The following is a 13,693-nucleotide window of genomic DNA, read 5'->3' as shown; positions in this document are numbered from 1 at the left end:
CAGTGTAAAACGTGATTGTTGGATTTAGTCATAGAACAAAATCAGATGTATTCTGTTTAAGTAAATGAAGTTTCGTAATAGTTGGGACATTACTTCGATCATCTACTACAACATACCCACTGTATGCAGACCTATCTTCGATCATCTAGTGATGCAGCTAATCGGGGGACTAATTGAGGGGTTTGTGCTTCATCGTAGTCCCATCCATTGTCTTATTTTGGTTGGAAAGGGTTGTAGATACGTGGGTTGGAAGTTAGTGGGATAATTTAATGGATGGTCACTTAAATCTTATTTCTGAGGTTGACGTCATTAAATTATTTTTTGGAATGAAGTCACTTAAATATCATGACTGCCATTAAATTAGTTTGTAATAAAAAAAGCATAGTATTAATATTGTTGTAGTAGAATAAAATGTGATTATCGATTAATTAACCCCAGAGGTCCAGAGCAAATTTAATGAATGAAAACAGGATAAAGCGTGTTAATCCATGGTTCACAACTTTAAAAAAAAAAGAAAAAAAAAAAGAAAAAAAAGAATTAAGTATAACCACAACGGCTAGAGAGAGAGACTCCAACATCTCTCTTGAAATTACCTAACTAACTTCCCATCTTTAAGAATTGAGATGGGTGTGACTCACCCCACCGCCCCTCGCACAAACACCCTACCCTCAATACCACCGGAGCCACTGGATATAGATCTTGCGGATATGGAGGAAAGTTAACCCCAACAACAATCTTATAAAGATGTTGTTCTTGAAAAAACAAGTTGATCTGGAGACTTCCTATGTTCCCGGTCATACTTTCCAATTGAATACTGATTCACCCATCGAACTACCAACAGATCTTGACATTGTTACTCTCACAAGTCATAACAGAAGAACAAAATAGACTTTTCCATCCATGGCGATTCTCGGTCATAATTAAATTTTTTGGAAAGAAGCTTAACCATCAATACCTCAGGGGAAAATTAATTGACCTCTGGAGGTTAGATGAGCCACTCATCGTGATAGATCTAGGATTAGATTTTTATGTGGTAAAATTCAAAGAATACAAAGCCTAGCCACAGTTCTATATGATGGGCCATGGTTCGTAGTAGGACAATTCCCTCAGTCCTGCGTTTGGAGCCAAACTTTGTACCAACAGAATCAAAGATTGATGTCGCAGCGATCTGGGTTCGATTACCACAACTATTGACCGAATTCTATGATAGACGACTTCTAGAAAAGATGGGACGGTGAATTGGACGATTAGTCAAAGTCGATGAATGCACCTCCTCAACTTTGCGAGGAAGATATGCTCGAATCTGTGTTGAAGTGAGCCTCAATACTCCAGTCAAAACGGCGATCACAATCGGTACCCACTAACAGACTCTAGTGTATAAGGGAGAGGGAATTTTGTGTGTTGGATGTGGTAGGATTGGTTATACAATCTCTAACTGTACCCATACACCAACCACCCCTAAAATACCTGCTACCACTCCGGAGCAACCTAACTCTACAATACCAAAGAAAAGCGAATGGAAGACGGTGAACTTTGTAAGGCGCAAACGAAGCCCGTCAAAAAAAGATGGCACATAAGACACACAGGTAAGGTAGCAACCTAAGGATCGTGTTGTGCAAGTATAGTCCTTTGATGAGGCGATGGGTAAGTTCCTTACAACTCAAAATTCAATTACACTGATTGGAGCAATTTTAGCAAGGGCAAAGCAGCGGTGGAAAGGTCTAGGGCTTCACCGACAGGCTCAAGTCAACATGGGCCACAAAACATGGGCCAAGGAAAAAATGAACAATTCCACGCAAGCCCAAATATCCTGAAGAAGGCCCACTCTAGCAGACAACCCAATTCAGATATAAAGACCCAATTGACTAAAGCCCAATTCTCCCAAATAAGTTCAATTTCGAAGCATCTTGGAGAGGGCCCATCTACTGCCAATTCTAAAAACCCAGATACGAATCAAAAATATAATTTAAACAAAACCAGTACAAAAATTGGATTAGAACTCAGATTAAAAAGTGGAATTATGAAAATTCCTTCAAGTCAACTGAGTCTCCCACCCGACAAGGTACCACTTCTAGTAATAACGAGGGAAGAATATTTTCTTCCTTAATTGAAAAACCTCCTTGTTTCCCAAAAACTCTTGATCTTGACGGCACCATAACAAATTCTTTCCGTCCAAGAAGGATGTCATCACGTCCTGTCACACCCCAACCTTGGTGAGGCGTGATTGGCACCCGACATCTTACGGAAACCGAGCGAACCAACTGATAACTCGCATCCTTTATGTCTCAAATGGTAAAATAAGACCAAGAAGGACAACTATGAATATAATATCATGCATACGTATATATACAATGGGCCTGCGACGTTAACATATCCACTAACAAAACATAACTGAGCTGTACACAGGAATCTGTCTGCAAAGCCTCTATGAACATGACTGAAGTACATAAGTCGGGACAGGGCCCCCGACATACCCTAAACACAAAGTACATATACAACCTAGACTCGGCAATGCTCAGCCCACTAATCAAAACTAGTACCTGAAAGCAGCCTACTGCGGAAGATCCTCGTCACGTCTGTCTACACCTGCGGGCATGAAGGCAGCATCTACAAGAAATGACGTCAGTACAAATAATGTACCGAGTATGTAAGGCGAAAATGTAATACAATAAAAATATACTGCAAGAAGAAAGATAAGAGTCAACCTGGCACTTCTGACTTACCAATGAGAATCAAGTACGCATGTCTCTTAATACTCTCATCTCTTTAACTACATCTGTGTTTGATACTGTGTCTCTAACTTACTTATCGTCCTGGTGCTAACTGCCCAACTGATCAGTGGTAACTGCCCGACCGGCCGTAGCATGGTGGTAACTGCCCGACCGATTATCGCCCAATGGTAGAGCACAACTGCCCGACTGATCAGTAGTAACTGCCCGACCGGCTGTAGCTCCGTGGTAATAACTGCCCAACCAGCCATAGCATGGTGGTAAATGTATAACTGCCCAACCAGTCGTAGTATGGTGGTAAAAACATATCTGCCCAACCGACTGTAGCCCGGTGGTAACATCTGCCCGACTGGTCGTAGACCAGTGGTAATTATAATCGACATCACAACCCAACTTCTACAGGTAATCTCTATACACTTCCCATGGCCATGACTTAACCCGTGGGGTCTACATAATCATATAAGACTTATAAGCACAACTCAGGCCATTAGTACTTCTTCCCGCTTGACTAAACATTAACCAAGTTCTAAAATACAACATAAACCTCTCTTCGAACATCAAATACCTCATTAGGGATCCTCTATTAGCACTCTATTCATGTCCTATAAAACATTCCTTAAGAACCTGCTCCTAGACTCGTTGGATTATTATTATGAAACCATCATCATGAACACATCTCACCTTGAAGGAACAAAATCATAAGGTGAGATCAACATCAATGAATAACATCAATGTCCATGAAACAAGCTGAATAATATCATAGGAGCACCGGGAACAGTAAGCTTTGGTATTTTAGAAATAGAGTTATTGAGAATATCATATATAGGTTCAGAACAAGGGATCATGCCTTAAGAAAGAAGGGGGTTTAGCCTTAACATACCTGGAAGCTTACTTTCTGACCTTGCAACCTACCTCTTGCCTTGCAATCTATTTACGATCGCTTGTAGTCTCGTTATCTACATATAAAATCATTCATACTATTGTTAGGCTCACCATCATACAATTATCTCAAGCCTTTAATTAAATCCTTTTAGAATCTGTCGAAATTCGAGCAACATCTCCCCTGTTTATATGCCTAGCTCGAAATCACAATCCAGCAACCAACAACAACGAACAACAATACCAACAACAATATAATCAATACCAATATATTTCATAAACATCCCACACGATGTTTTATCCAATTCCTCAACCCATAAATTCATTATACGATCATTTGATAACTTTTCCTCCGTAAATAAGCTTAGTTCAATATTAATAAGGAAAGATTCATACCTTTCACCCTCTAGAACTGCAATATCTTCAATTATCACCTTGAATCCAAGCCAAGTTTCGCCACAATATGATTTTATATTCGCAACTATACGTTGTCTGAACCTGAATCCGGAGATTATACTTAATTCGCGGTAAAATTTGGTAAATAGAAGTTGGGGGAACTCTCCAGAATATTTGGGAACTTTTTGGGGGTATTTGGTCTGAAAATAAGGGGGTAAACCCCTTTTTATACTTGGCTAGAGTTGGTTAGCACCGACTCAAAAATTGCTCAGCGCGATCGCGCTGAGTTGTTGGGTTCTCCTCTGCACGTTCGCGCCACCTTCTAGCGCGTTCGCGCAGGGTTAATTCCCTGCTCTGACAGCCATCTTAAAATGCTCATAATTCTCTATTCCAACGTCGGATAGAAGCGCGGTTTGTTGTGTTGAAAACTACACTTCATGAACTTCACTTTAGGCTTTTGCTTTGCTTCAAAACTCCACATATACTAAAAGATATTATTCCTCCAAGTTGGGCCAAAATTTCCCTTCATATTTTCTCCAAAGTTCCAACAAACTTAATTTCCTTAAATCACTTGTCCTCCAATCCTTCCATAGCTTATTGTATGAACTTAAACCCTCACAATCATAAGATAAGCGCATATAATCTCACGTACCTCCTGAAAGGTAGCTCGAATCTCAACATACGAAACTACGGGGTGTAACATCCTCCCCCCCTTTTAAAAACATTCGTCCTCGAGTATTAAACTCTTAGGGATCTCTATGGAAATTTCTGCAGGGTTTCCTCGGTAACTTTAATACTACCAACCTGTGACACAGCAAGCTAAAATGCACAATACCACACTGGCCACCATAAGTAATAATAAATTTTTAACCACACATAACTAGTAAATATACCTATATTATCATAGGGTAGCTGCTCCTGATTCTGATGTCTAGTCAAAGCATATATGCGGTTCTGACCACCGCCAGAGCTAGACTCTCCACCTCTACCTCTGCCTCTGCTAACTGAAGTATGAGGGCCTCATTCTGGGAAGCGTACCGAGAAAGTTGAAGCTGCTGTGGGCCGAGCCATAACACCTCTATCATTCATCGGGCAATACCTCATATAGTGACCTGAAACCCCACATGTATAACATACATCAGAGCCCTGATGACATCATCTAGAATGGGCTCTACCACACTAACTACATCGTGGAGGGGGCATCCTCATATGTGCTGATTCTCTCCGGTGCTGAAAATTCGAAGCCCTCGAATTTCGACCTAACTCAGAATAAGCCGACCTCTTATAACGCGGCCTCTGTGATGGTGAAGGAATACTAGTAACTGAAAGTGGGGACCTAAAACTACCCCTGACATCCTCTAACTGACTAGAAGATCTAGCTCACTTAGACTGACCCTCATTCAAATCCTCGGACTGCCGTCTCTTCTGATCTTTTAGATTCTGAGCATATGCCTGGATATGGGCAATGTCCATACCATCAAGTAAAGTAGCTGTGGAACATTCATTAATTAAATGCGGCTCGAGTCCCGCCACAAACCGGTGCACTCGATCTTCCATTTCTACCACAATAGTGGGAGCATACCTAGCTAAGGAGTTAAACTGGAGACTATACTCCCGCACACTTTTGTTCCCTTGCCGAAGAGTCAAGAATCAGTCTACTCTCGCCGGACGGACCTCTGGTGGCAAATAATGCCGAAGAAAGGCATCTACGAACTCCTGCCACACAGGTGGAGGTGCATTAGCCCCTCTGGAAGACATCCAAGCATTATACCAATACACGGCCACATCTTGTAATCTGTAGGAAGCTAACTCTACTGACTCGGTGTCTGAAGCATGTATCACTTGTAACGTTCTCAGCATTTCGTCTATAAAATTCCGTGGGTCCTCTTCTGGTTTCGACCCAAAGAACTCTGGAGGGTCCAAATTAAGAAAGTCTCGGACTCTGGCACTAACGGATATATCTCCGTAACCTGTACCCTGCCGCTGGGCCTGAGCAGCTACTATCTGAGTCAACAACTGAATAACCTCTCGTACCTCCTGACCCGAGGCATCTGGTGGGGGGAACTGGGGGTGCTGGAGTTCCTGTATGCTCCTTTGGAGCAGTTGACGTATAAGAGGTCCGGGATGGAACTTCATTCTGGGACCCGCCTTCCTCTATATCTACCGGCGGCTCCCGCTCAATCCTTCTTCTGGCCATTGCCTTGCCCTTCTGGGCCGCTGTTGTTTTTCTCTTCATGGGAATTACTGAAATCATAATATATGGTCAGGAAAAAGAGAATCCTCATAGCATGGTTCTATCACACGATCTAAGATAGGAAAGAAAGGAAATCTTCCTAAATGCCTTGCAGCCTCCTGTATATACGTGTGGTGCACTGCACACCATAAACAAGACTCTACTAGACACGGCTTGCAGAAAACCCTAGGATAGACCTGCTCTGATACCACTTTGTCACACCCTAACCTTGGTGAGGCATGATTGGCACCCGACATCTTACGAAAACCGAGCAAACCAACTGATAGCTCGCATCCTCTATGTGTCAAACTGCAAAATAAGGCCAAGAAGGCCAACTATGAATATAATATCATGAATACGTATATATACAATGGGCCTGCGACGTCAACATAACCACTAACAAAACATAACTGAGCTGTACACAGGAATCTGTCTGCAAAGCCTCTATGAACATGACTAAAGTACATAAGTCGGGACAGGGCCCCCGACATATCCTTAACACAAAATACATATACAACCTAGACTCAGCAATGGGTCAGGAAGAAGTGGAGCCCACCAATCAAAACTAGTACCTGAAAGCAGCCTGCTGCGGAAGATCCTCGTCTCGTCTGTCTATACTTGCGGGCATGAACGTAGCGTCCACAAGAAAGGACATCAGTACGAAATGTACCGAGTATGTATGGTGGAAATGTAATACAGTAAATATATACTGCAAGAAGAAGGATCAGAGTCAACCTGACACTTCTGACTTACCAATGAGAATCTAGTACGCATGTCTCTTAATACTCTTATCTCTTTAACTACATCTGTGTTTGATACTGTGTCTCTAAATTACTTATCGTCCTGCTTCTAACTGCCCAACTGATCAGTGCTAACTGCTCGATCAGCCATAGCACGGTGGTAACTGCCCGTCCGATTATCACTCGACGGTAGAGCGCAACTGCCCGACTGATCAGTGGTAACTGCCCGACCGGCTGTTGCTCGGTGGTAATAACTGCCCAACCAGCCATAGGATGGTGGTAAACACATAACTTCCCAACCAGCCGTAGTATGGTGGTAAACACATATCTGCTCAATCGGCCGTAGCCCGGTGGTAACATCTGCCCGACTGTTCGTAGACCAGTGGTAATTATAATCGACATCATAACCAAACTTCTACAAGTAATCTCTATACACTTCCCATGGTCATCACTTAACCCGTAAGGTCTACATAATTACATAAGACTTATAAGCACAGTTCAGGCTATTAGTACTTATTCCCGCTTGACTAAACATTAACCAAGTCCCAAAATACAACATAAACCTTTCTTCGAACATAAAATACCTCATAGGGATCCTCTACTAGCACTCTATTCATGTCCTATAAAACATTCCTTAAGAACCTGCTCTTAGACTCGTTGGATTATTATTATGAAACCATCATCATGAACATATCTCACCTTGAAGGAACAAAATCATAAGGTGAGATCAACATCAATAGCCATGAAACAATCTCAATGATATCACAGGAACATCGGGAACAATAAGCTTTGGTATTTTAGAAATAGAGTCATTGTGGATATCATATATAGGTCCACAACAAGGGATCATGCCTTAAGAAAGAAGGGGGTTTAGCCTTAACATCCTTGGAAGCTTACTTTCTGACTTTCCAACCTACCTCTTGCCTTGCAATCTATTTACGATCGCTTGTAGTCTCGTAATCTACATATAAAATCATTCATACTATTGTTAGGCTAACCATCATACAATTGTCTCAAGACTTTAATTAAAATCCTTTTAGAATCTGCCGAAATTCGAGCAGCATCTCCTCTGTTTAGGGGAAATCTCCAGAATATTTGGGAACTTTTTGGGGGTATTTGGTCTGAAAATAAGGGGGTAAACCCCCTTTAATACTTGGCTAGAGTCGGGTAGCACCGACTCAAAAATTGCTCAGCGCGATCGCGCTGAGTTGCTAGGTTCTCCTCTGCGGGTTCACACCACCTTCTAGCGCATTCGTGCAGGGTTAATTCCCTACTCTGACTGCCCATCTTAAAATGCTCATAATTCTCTATTCCGACGTCGGATCGACGCGCGGTTTGTTGTGTTTGAAACTACACTTCATGAACTTCACTTTTGGATTTTTCTTTGCTTCAAAACTTCACATATACTAAAAGATATTCTTCCTCCAAGTTGGGCCAAAATTGCCCTTCATATTTTCTCCAAAGTTCCAACAAACTTAATTTCTTTAAATCACTTGTCCTCCAATCCTTCCATAGCTTATTATATGAACTTAAACCCTCACAATCATAAGATAAGCGCATATAATCTCACATAAATCCTGAAAGGTAGCTCGAATCTCAACATAAGAAACTACAGGGTGTAACACGTCCACCCCAAAATAATCATTACAATGGGGCAGACTTGATAGAGAGCAATAAAACCTAGTGGTTAACATTTAATGCAACTCCCCTCGTTGGTGCAGATTTATATATTTTTTTTCTAAAAGAAAATTGTTACACCTCGGAAATTTCCCCGTGAACGTACAGTGAATAGTTGCAGATTTGCACTTCGGCCCAGTTGGTCGTAAAACAAAATACGGCCCGTAAAGCAGTTTACGGACCGTAAACTGCTATCGTCCTCCAACTTTGCAAAAATTTCAACTTTCTGCCAAATGTCTAAATGGTTAAATACGACCCAGAATACGGACCGTAAATCGAAATACGGCCCGTAAACTGTGACCGTAAACCACCATGACTCTAGCAAGCCTTTCTGGTTCTGTTATGCTTAAATACGGTCGCGAAGGACGGACCGTAAACCAGAATACGGTTCGTAAAGTGGGTTTACGACCACTGTACACCTCAGTCACTGTTCATTCCGGAATAGATTTTAAGTCATTAAAAAGAGACCCTAGCTCATTCAAATCATTTCATCTTCACGATATTTCTCTCTAGAAACTCCTAGAATACTCTTTACTCTTCAATTACAAGAACTCAAGGGAGATTGGTGGTCAATTACATGAGACCCACGAAATCAAGTGTAAGAATCACACTAAAGTTCATCCTTCTCAAGAAAACCCAAAAGGAGTGAAGTAGGGTTTTGGTGCTAGAGGAGTAAATCCATTCAAAGCTTGTTCAACCATCATCTAAGGTAAGTTTTATGACTAAACCATGTTGTTTAAGGTATTGGAAGGTTAAGATACTTGAATTGTAGAAAACATAGGAGATGGGTCATTAAGGAGTGAATAGTGACATATTTGGGTGGTAGTTGGTTTGAATCATAAATGTTGGAGTGTGGTGAATATGAATATGTTATAAATAACATTTAGACCATGAAACAAGTGTGATACACGAGGAAACGCGATAGTAAGCTATAACTATGAATGTGGAGAAATTGGAGAGGAATGGTGGATTGTGGTCAATGCACACAAACGATGATTGTTGATTGCAATATTGTGAATGTTGTTGTGAGCATTTGGGAGTCGATATAGAATATGGGAAACGTAGTATAAACAAAGGAAGTGTTGTCCAAGTTTCCCTAGAGTTAGTAACGCGTTTTTATAGTCGATTAACTAACGATGGTGTGAATTCTCTCTTGAAGGTAGAAACGAGATATCGAGGGAGGACAAGCAAGCGATAGCTTAGTTAAACGCCAAAGGTATGTGAGGCTAGTCCCTTCTTTTTAATGGCATGAATCCTATAGCGTAACTTCTTTCTTATCAATGAGCCTATGTCCATAGTTAGCTACACAAGGTAATGAGTTAAAGTATATGGATTCTAATGATGTTATTTATCGCTTACACTCACCGTATATGCTAATTCATTCAAGGTGAGACAGAATGTCCATGATTGTTCCATAATGCAGTCGGGGGATCACGACCTTACGTCACCCCGATGGAGTATGGTTGACCTTGAGCCTTATGTATGTATTATGATAAGCTAAGAATATTGTGAAACATATGATGATATTACTATTACACCGCACCTATTTGGCTGGGTAGTCACCGCCAAGGCGGGCAGCTATATGATACACCATGGCCAATTGGCATGGGCAGACACCACTAGTGGGCGGCATGAGATGGAACCCCGGACGCGGGAGGCCTGGACGCAGGCTCATATTATGATTATCACACCGATCCGATATGGACGGGCAGTTTATACATGATGCATATATGATATGATGATGAGCATGCGTAAGACAGCATGACTTATTTTTCTTATACTTGACAGTTAGATTCTGATGTTCCATATGAGTATCTTCTTTATTTCATTGTTTATGCCTCTCATACTCAGTACAATATTCGTACTGACGTCCGTTTTATTTGGACGCTGTGTTCACGCCCACAGGTAGACAGGGAGGAGAGCTCGATCCAAATGCGTAATAGCTGTCAGCTGATTGGAAGCCCTCCATTGTCCCGAAGGTGCTTATGATTATTCTTTTGTGTGTATATGTATATAGCATGTATATGTATTTTTTGGCACGACGGGGTCTTGCCCCGTCCCTATGTTCAGCACTCCAGTAGAGGCGCGTAGATACGCAGTGCGGGTTAGATGGTCTCACGAGATCGCTGCTGTATACATATATATATATATATATATATATATATATATATATATATATATATATATATATATATATATATATATATATATATATATATATATTATTTTGACAGCCTAAGGGCACATGTATATGAAAGTGTTTTATGTTTCCATATGAAATATGATTTTTCCTACGCTTGAGTATAAAATTGATGAAAAGGGCATTAAATGAGTAAAATGAGCGACAGAACGAGCGGTGCTCGGTGGTTAGCCCCGGGTACCCGTCACGGCCCCTAGCTGGGTCGTGACAAAAATCCTCTTTCGTTTTCTACTCAAACCCTTTCTTATCCCTCTAAAGTTTATAGGGAGGCAGAAACTACTAGCTTCTAAGCCCTCTGAAAGCAACAATGGCAGGAGAAAATGAGAACCTTTCATCTCGACTGATCTTCATAACTACTCCTCAATCACCAGACCACATACCAGCTTCTTGGTTGGAAATAGCTCTACAGGGACATTCCATAGTCCTGAACCTGACGGTGGAAGCCCAGAAAATTCTGATATTGGTCAAGGATTCGGGCTTCTTAGCCCATATAGTGACCCAGGAACTGAACAATGGCATGGAAAACTATGGTCATAATGTATGGCTTTAGACCCTACTTCAAGCCGTGTGTCAGGCCACACAAGAGAACATGCACCCTACACTGCTATCCAATCTGATGAAAGAAGTGACCGGGCCATTCCTTTCTTCCCAATAGCCAATCCAGACATGCCTCCCCTGAACCTTACCTTCATTCCATGGACTGCTCCTTAGACCCCCAGTCCAATGCAGATATATTCCATGGTGGTGACAACTCTTCCACAGATACAAGAGGAGAATATCCCACAAAATTCAACCTTAGAGACCTTGAGAACAAACAACAGGGAGCTGGAGGCAATAATGAACTCCATGCATGTCCCAAGTCAGATGTGATGACCCTAGAGAAACTGCACCTAGAGGAATTCAAAGGGGCTCGCAGCGAAATGTTAATCATGTTGTGTCTCAGGCTCCTTATCAAATACGGGATAGGGATAAAATACCCAGTGGACCAAGCAACAAGCAATTTTGTAACAGTCCTGAACCCAACCCTGGCCAAACCAACCATGGATACTCAGTGGAGCATATCCAGCCTGAAGGGGAAAGGGAATGAAGTGAGGAGAGAGCCCTCGAAACCAAACAGAATGTTATTAATAAATTTCATTATATTGAATGCAATGGGAGCCGACATTTTTGAGTTTAGAAGGCATTATATTTTCATGATGGGTCTCCACAAGCCTTCTATGCTGGATCTTCTTGAAACCAAGATGAATGAGCACAAACATGTTGTTGAACACCTGAGTTTCAATACCCTGATTCAAAGTCTTGTTGCGGGGAACTCTAGGGGCTTATTCATCATGTGGAAGGATGATATCCTGAAGGTTTAGGATATATCCATCACTAGCCAGGGGATCCATGAAATTATTAGGGTATATAACTCTAGCAATCACTGGTTCCTCTTTGCTATTTATGCTAGTAATATTTTTTCTGAAAGGAAAATTCTATGGGGACAACTTTACACTCTATCTGATACTATTAATGGTAGATGGTTAGTAGGAGAGACTTTAATGAAATACTTAGAGCTTTAGATAAGTTTGGGGGGAGTAATATTAATAGTAACAGAGCTAGCTGCCTTTGGAAATACATTAATCATTATCTATTGGTTGACTTGGGTTTTAAGGGGAGTAGGTTCACCTGGACTAACAATAGGTATATAAATAGGCAAAATCTTATGCTAGAAAGGTTAGACAAGTGCCGAGATAATGATGCTTGGCTACACCACTTTCCTGATGCTATTATTACTCATTTCCCATAACTCACTCTGACCACTGTCCTTTGCTCATTAGACTCACCAACAATCACCTCAATCCTAGAGAGAACCCTTTCATATTAGAAACAATGTGGTGCAGTCATCCTGACTTTAATACCATAGTTAGAGAATGCTTTGAAGATCCCAAAGCCTGACCCACTCTACCAACTCCTTTAAGCACAAGATCATTAATCGGAACAAAGAGACTTTTGGCAACATCTTTTACCATAAAAGGAAGCTTCTGCTAGGATTGATAGAATCCAAAAGTCCCCCAACCACCCTTTTAGCTCTTTCCTCCAAAGTCTGGAATGTACCCTGCTACATGACTATGCTGATATCCTTAAACAAGAAACTAAGTTCTGAAGATTAATACATAGGGTAAGTTAGCTCACAGAAGGGGATTCTAACACTAGATTTTTCACACCTCCACTCTTAGAAGAAGGAAAAATATCTTGCCCTTAAATATGATGTTGAAAATTGGGCGTATAAAATTGAGGCTATCAAGGAGGGTATCACTAATTACTACTCTAGACTCTACACTGCTGAACACTTCCAGGATGATCTTCCATGCACCACCAATCCTTCCACTAGGGGTATCCTAACTGAAGATGATAAATCAATCCTCAATGCACCCCTTAAAATATGTGAAACTAAAAAGTTTGTTTTTTTATTCAAGCCTTTGGGCCTGACGGCATGCACCCTTTCTTTTATCAATTTTTTTGGAATACTGTTCAAAGACCTCTAATCCATTTCTGTAATAGGGTCTTCACATCTAAATTTATGGATGAAAATGTCAATAACACATATCTATGCCTCATCCCCAAATGTGCTAATGCTACCATCTTAAAAAAATTTGGATCAATTGGACTTTATAATACCCAATATAAAATTATCACAAAGATCATTGTCCATTGGATCAAACCATTCCCCCAAAAGATTATTTGTCCCAATCAAGCAGTTTCCTGGCTGGGAGAAGAGCTGTTGATAATGCGATAATTGTCTATGAATATATTAATCAATTCAACTGCATGAAAGGTAGAAATGTCAACATGATCA

Source organism: Lycium barbarum, chromosome 9 (assembly GCF_019175385.1).
Source record: "Lycium barbarum isolate Lr01 chromosome 9, ASM1917538v2, whole genome shotgun sequence".
Classification (NCBI taxonomy): Eukaryota; Viridiplantae; Streptophyta; class Magnoliopsida; order Solanales; family Solanaceae; genus Lycium; species Lycium barbarum.
This window is presented reverse-complemented; position numbering follows the sequence as displayed.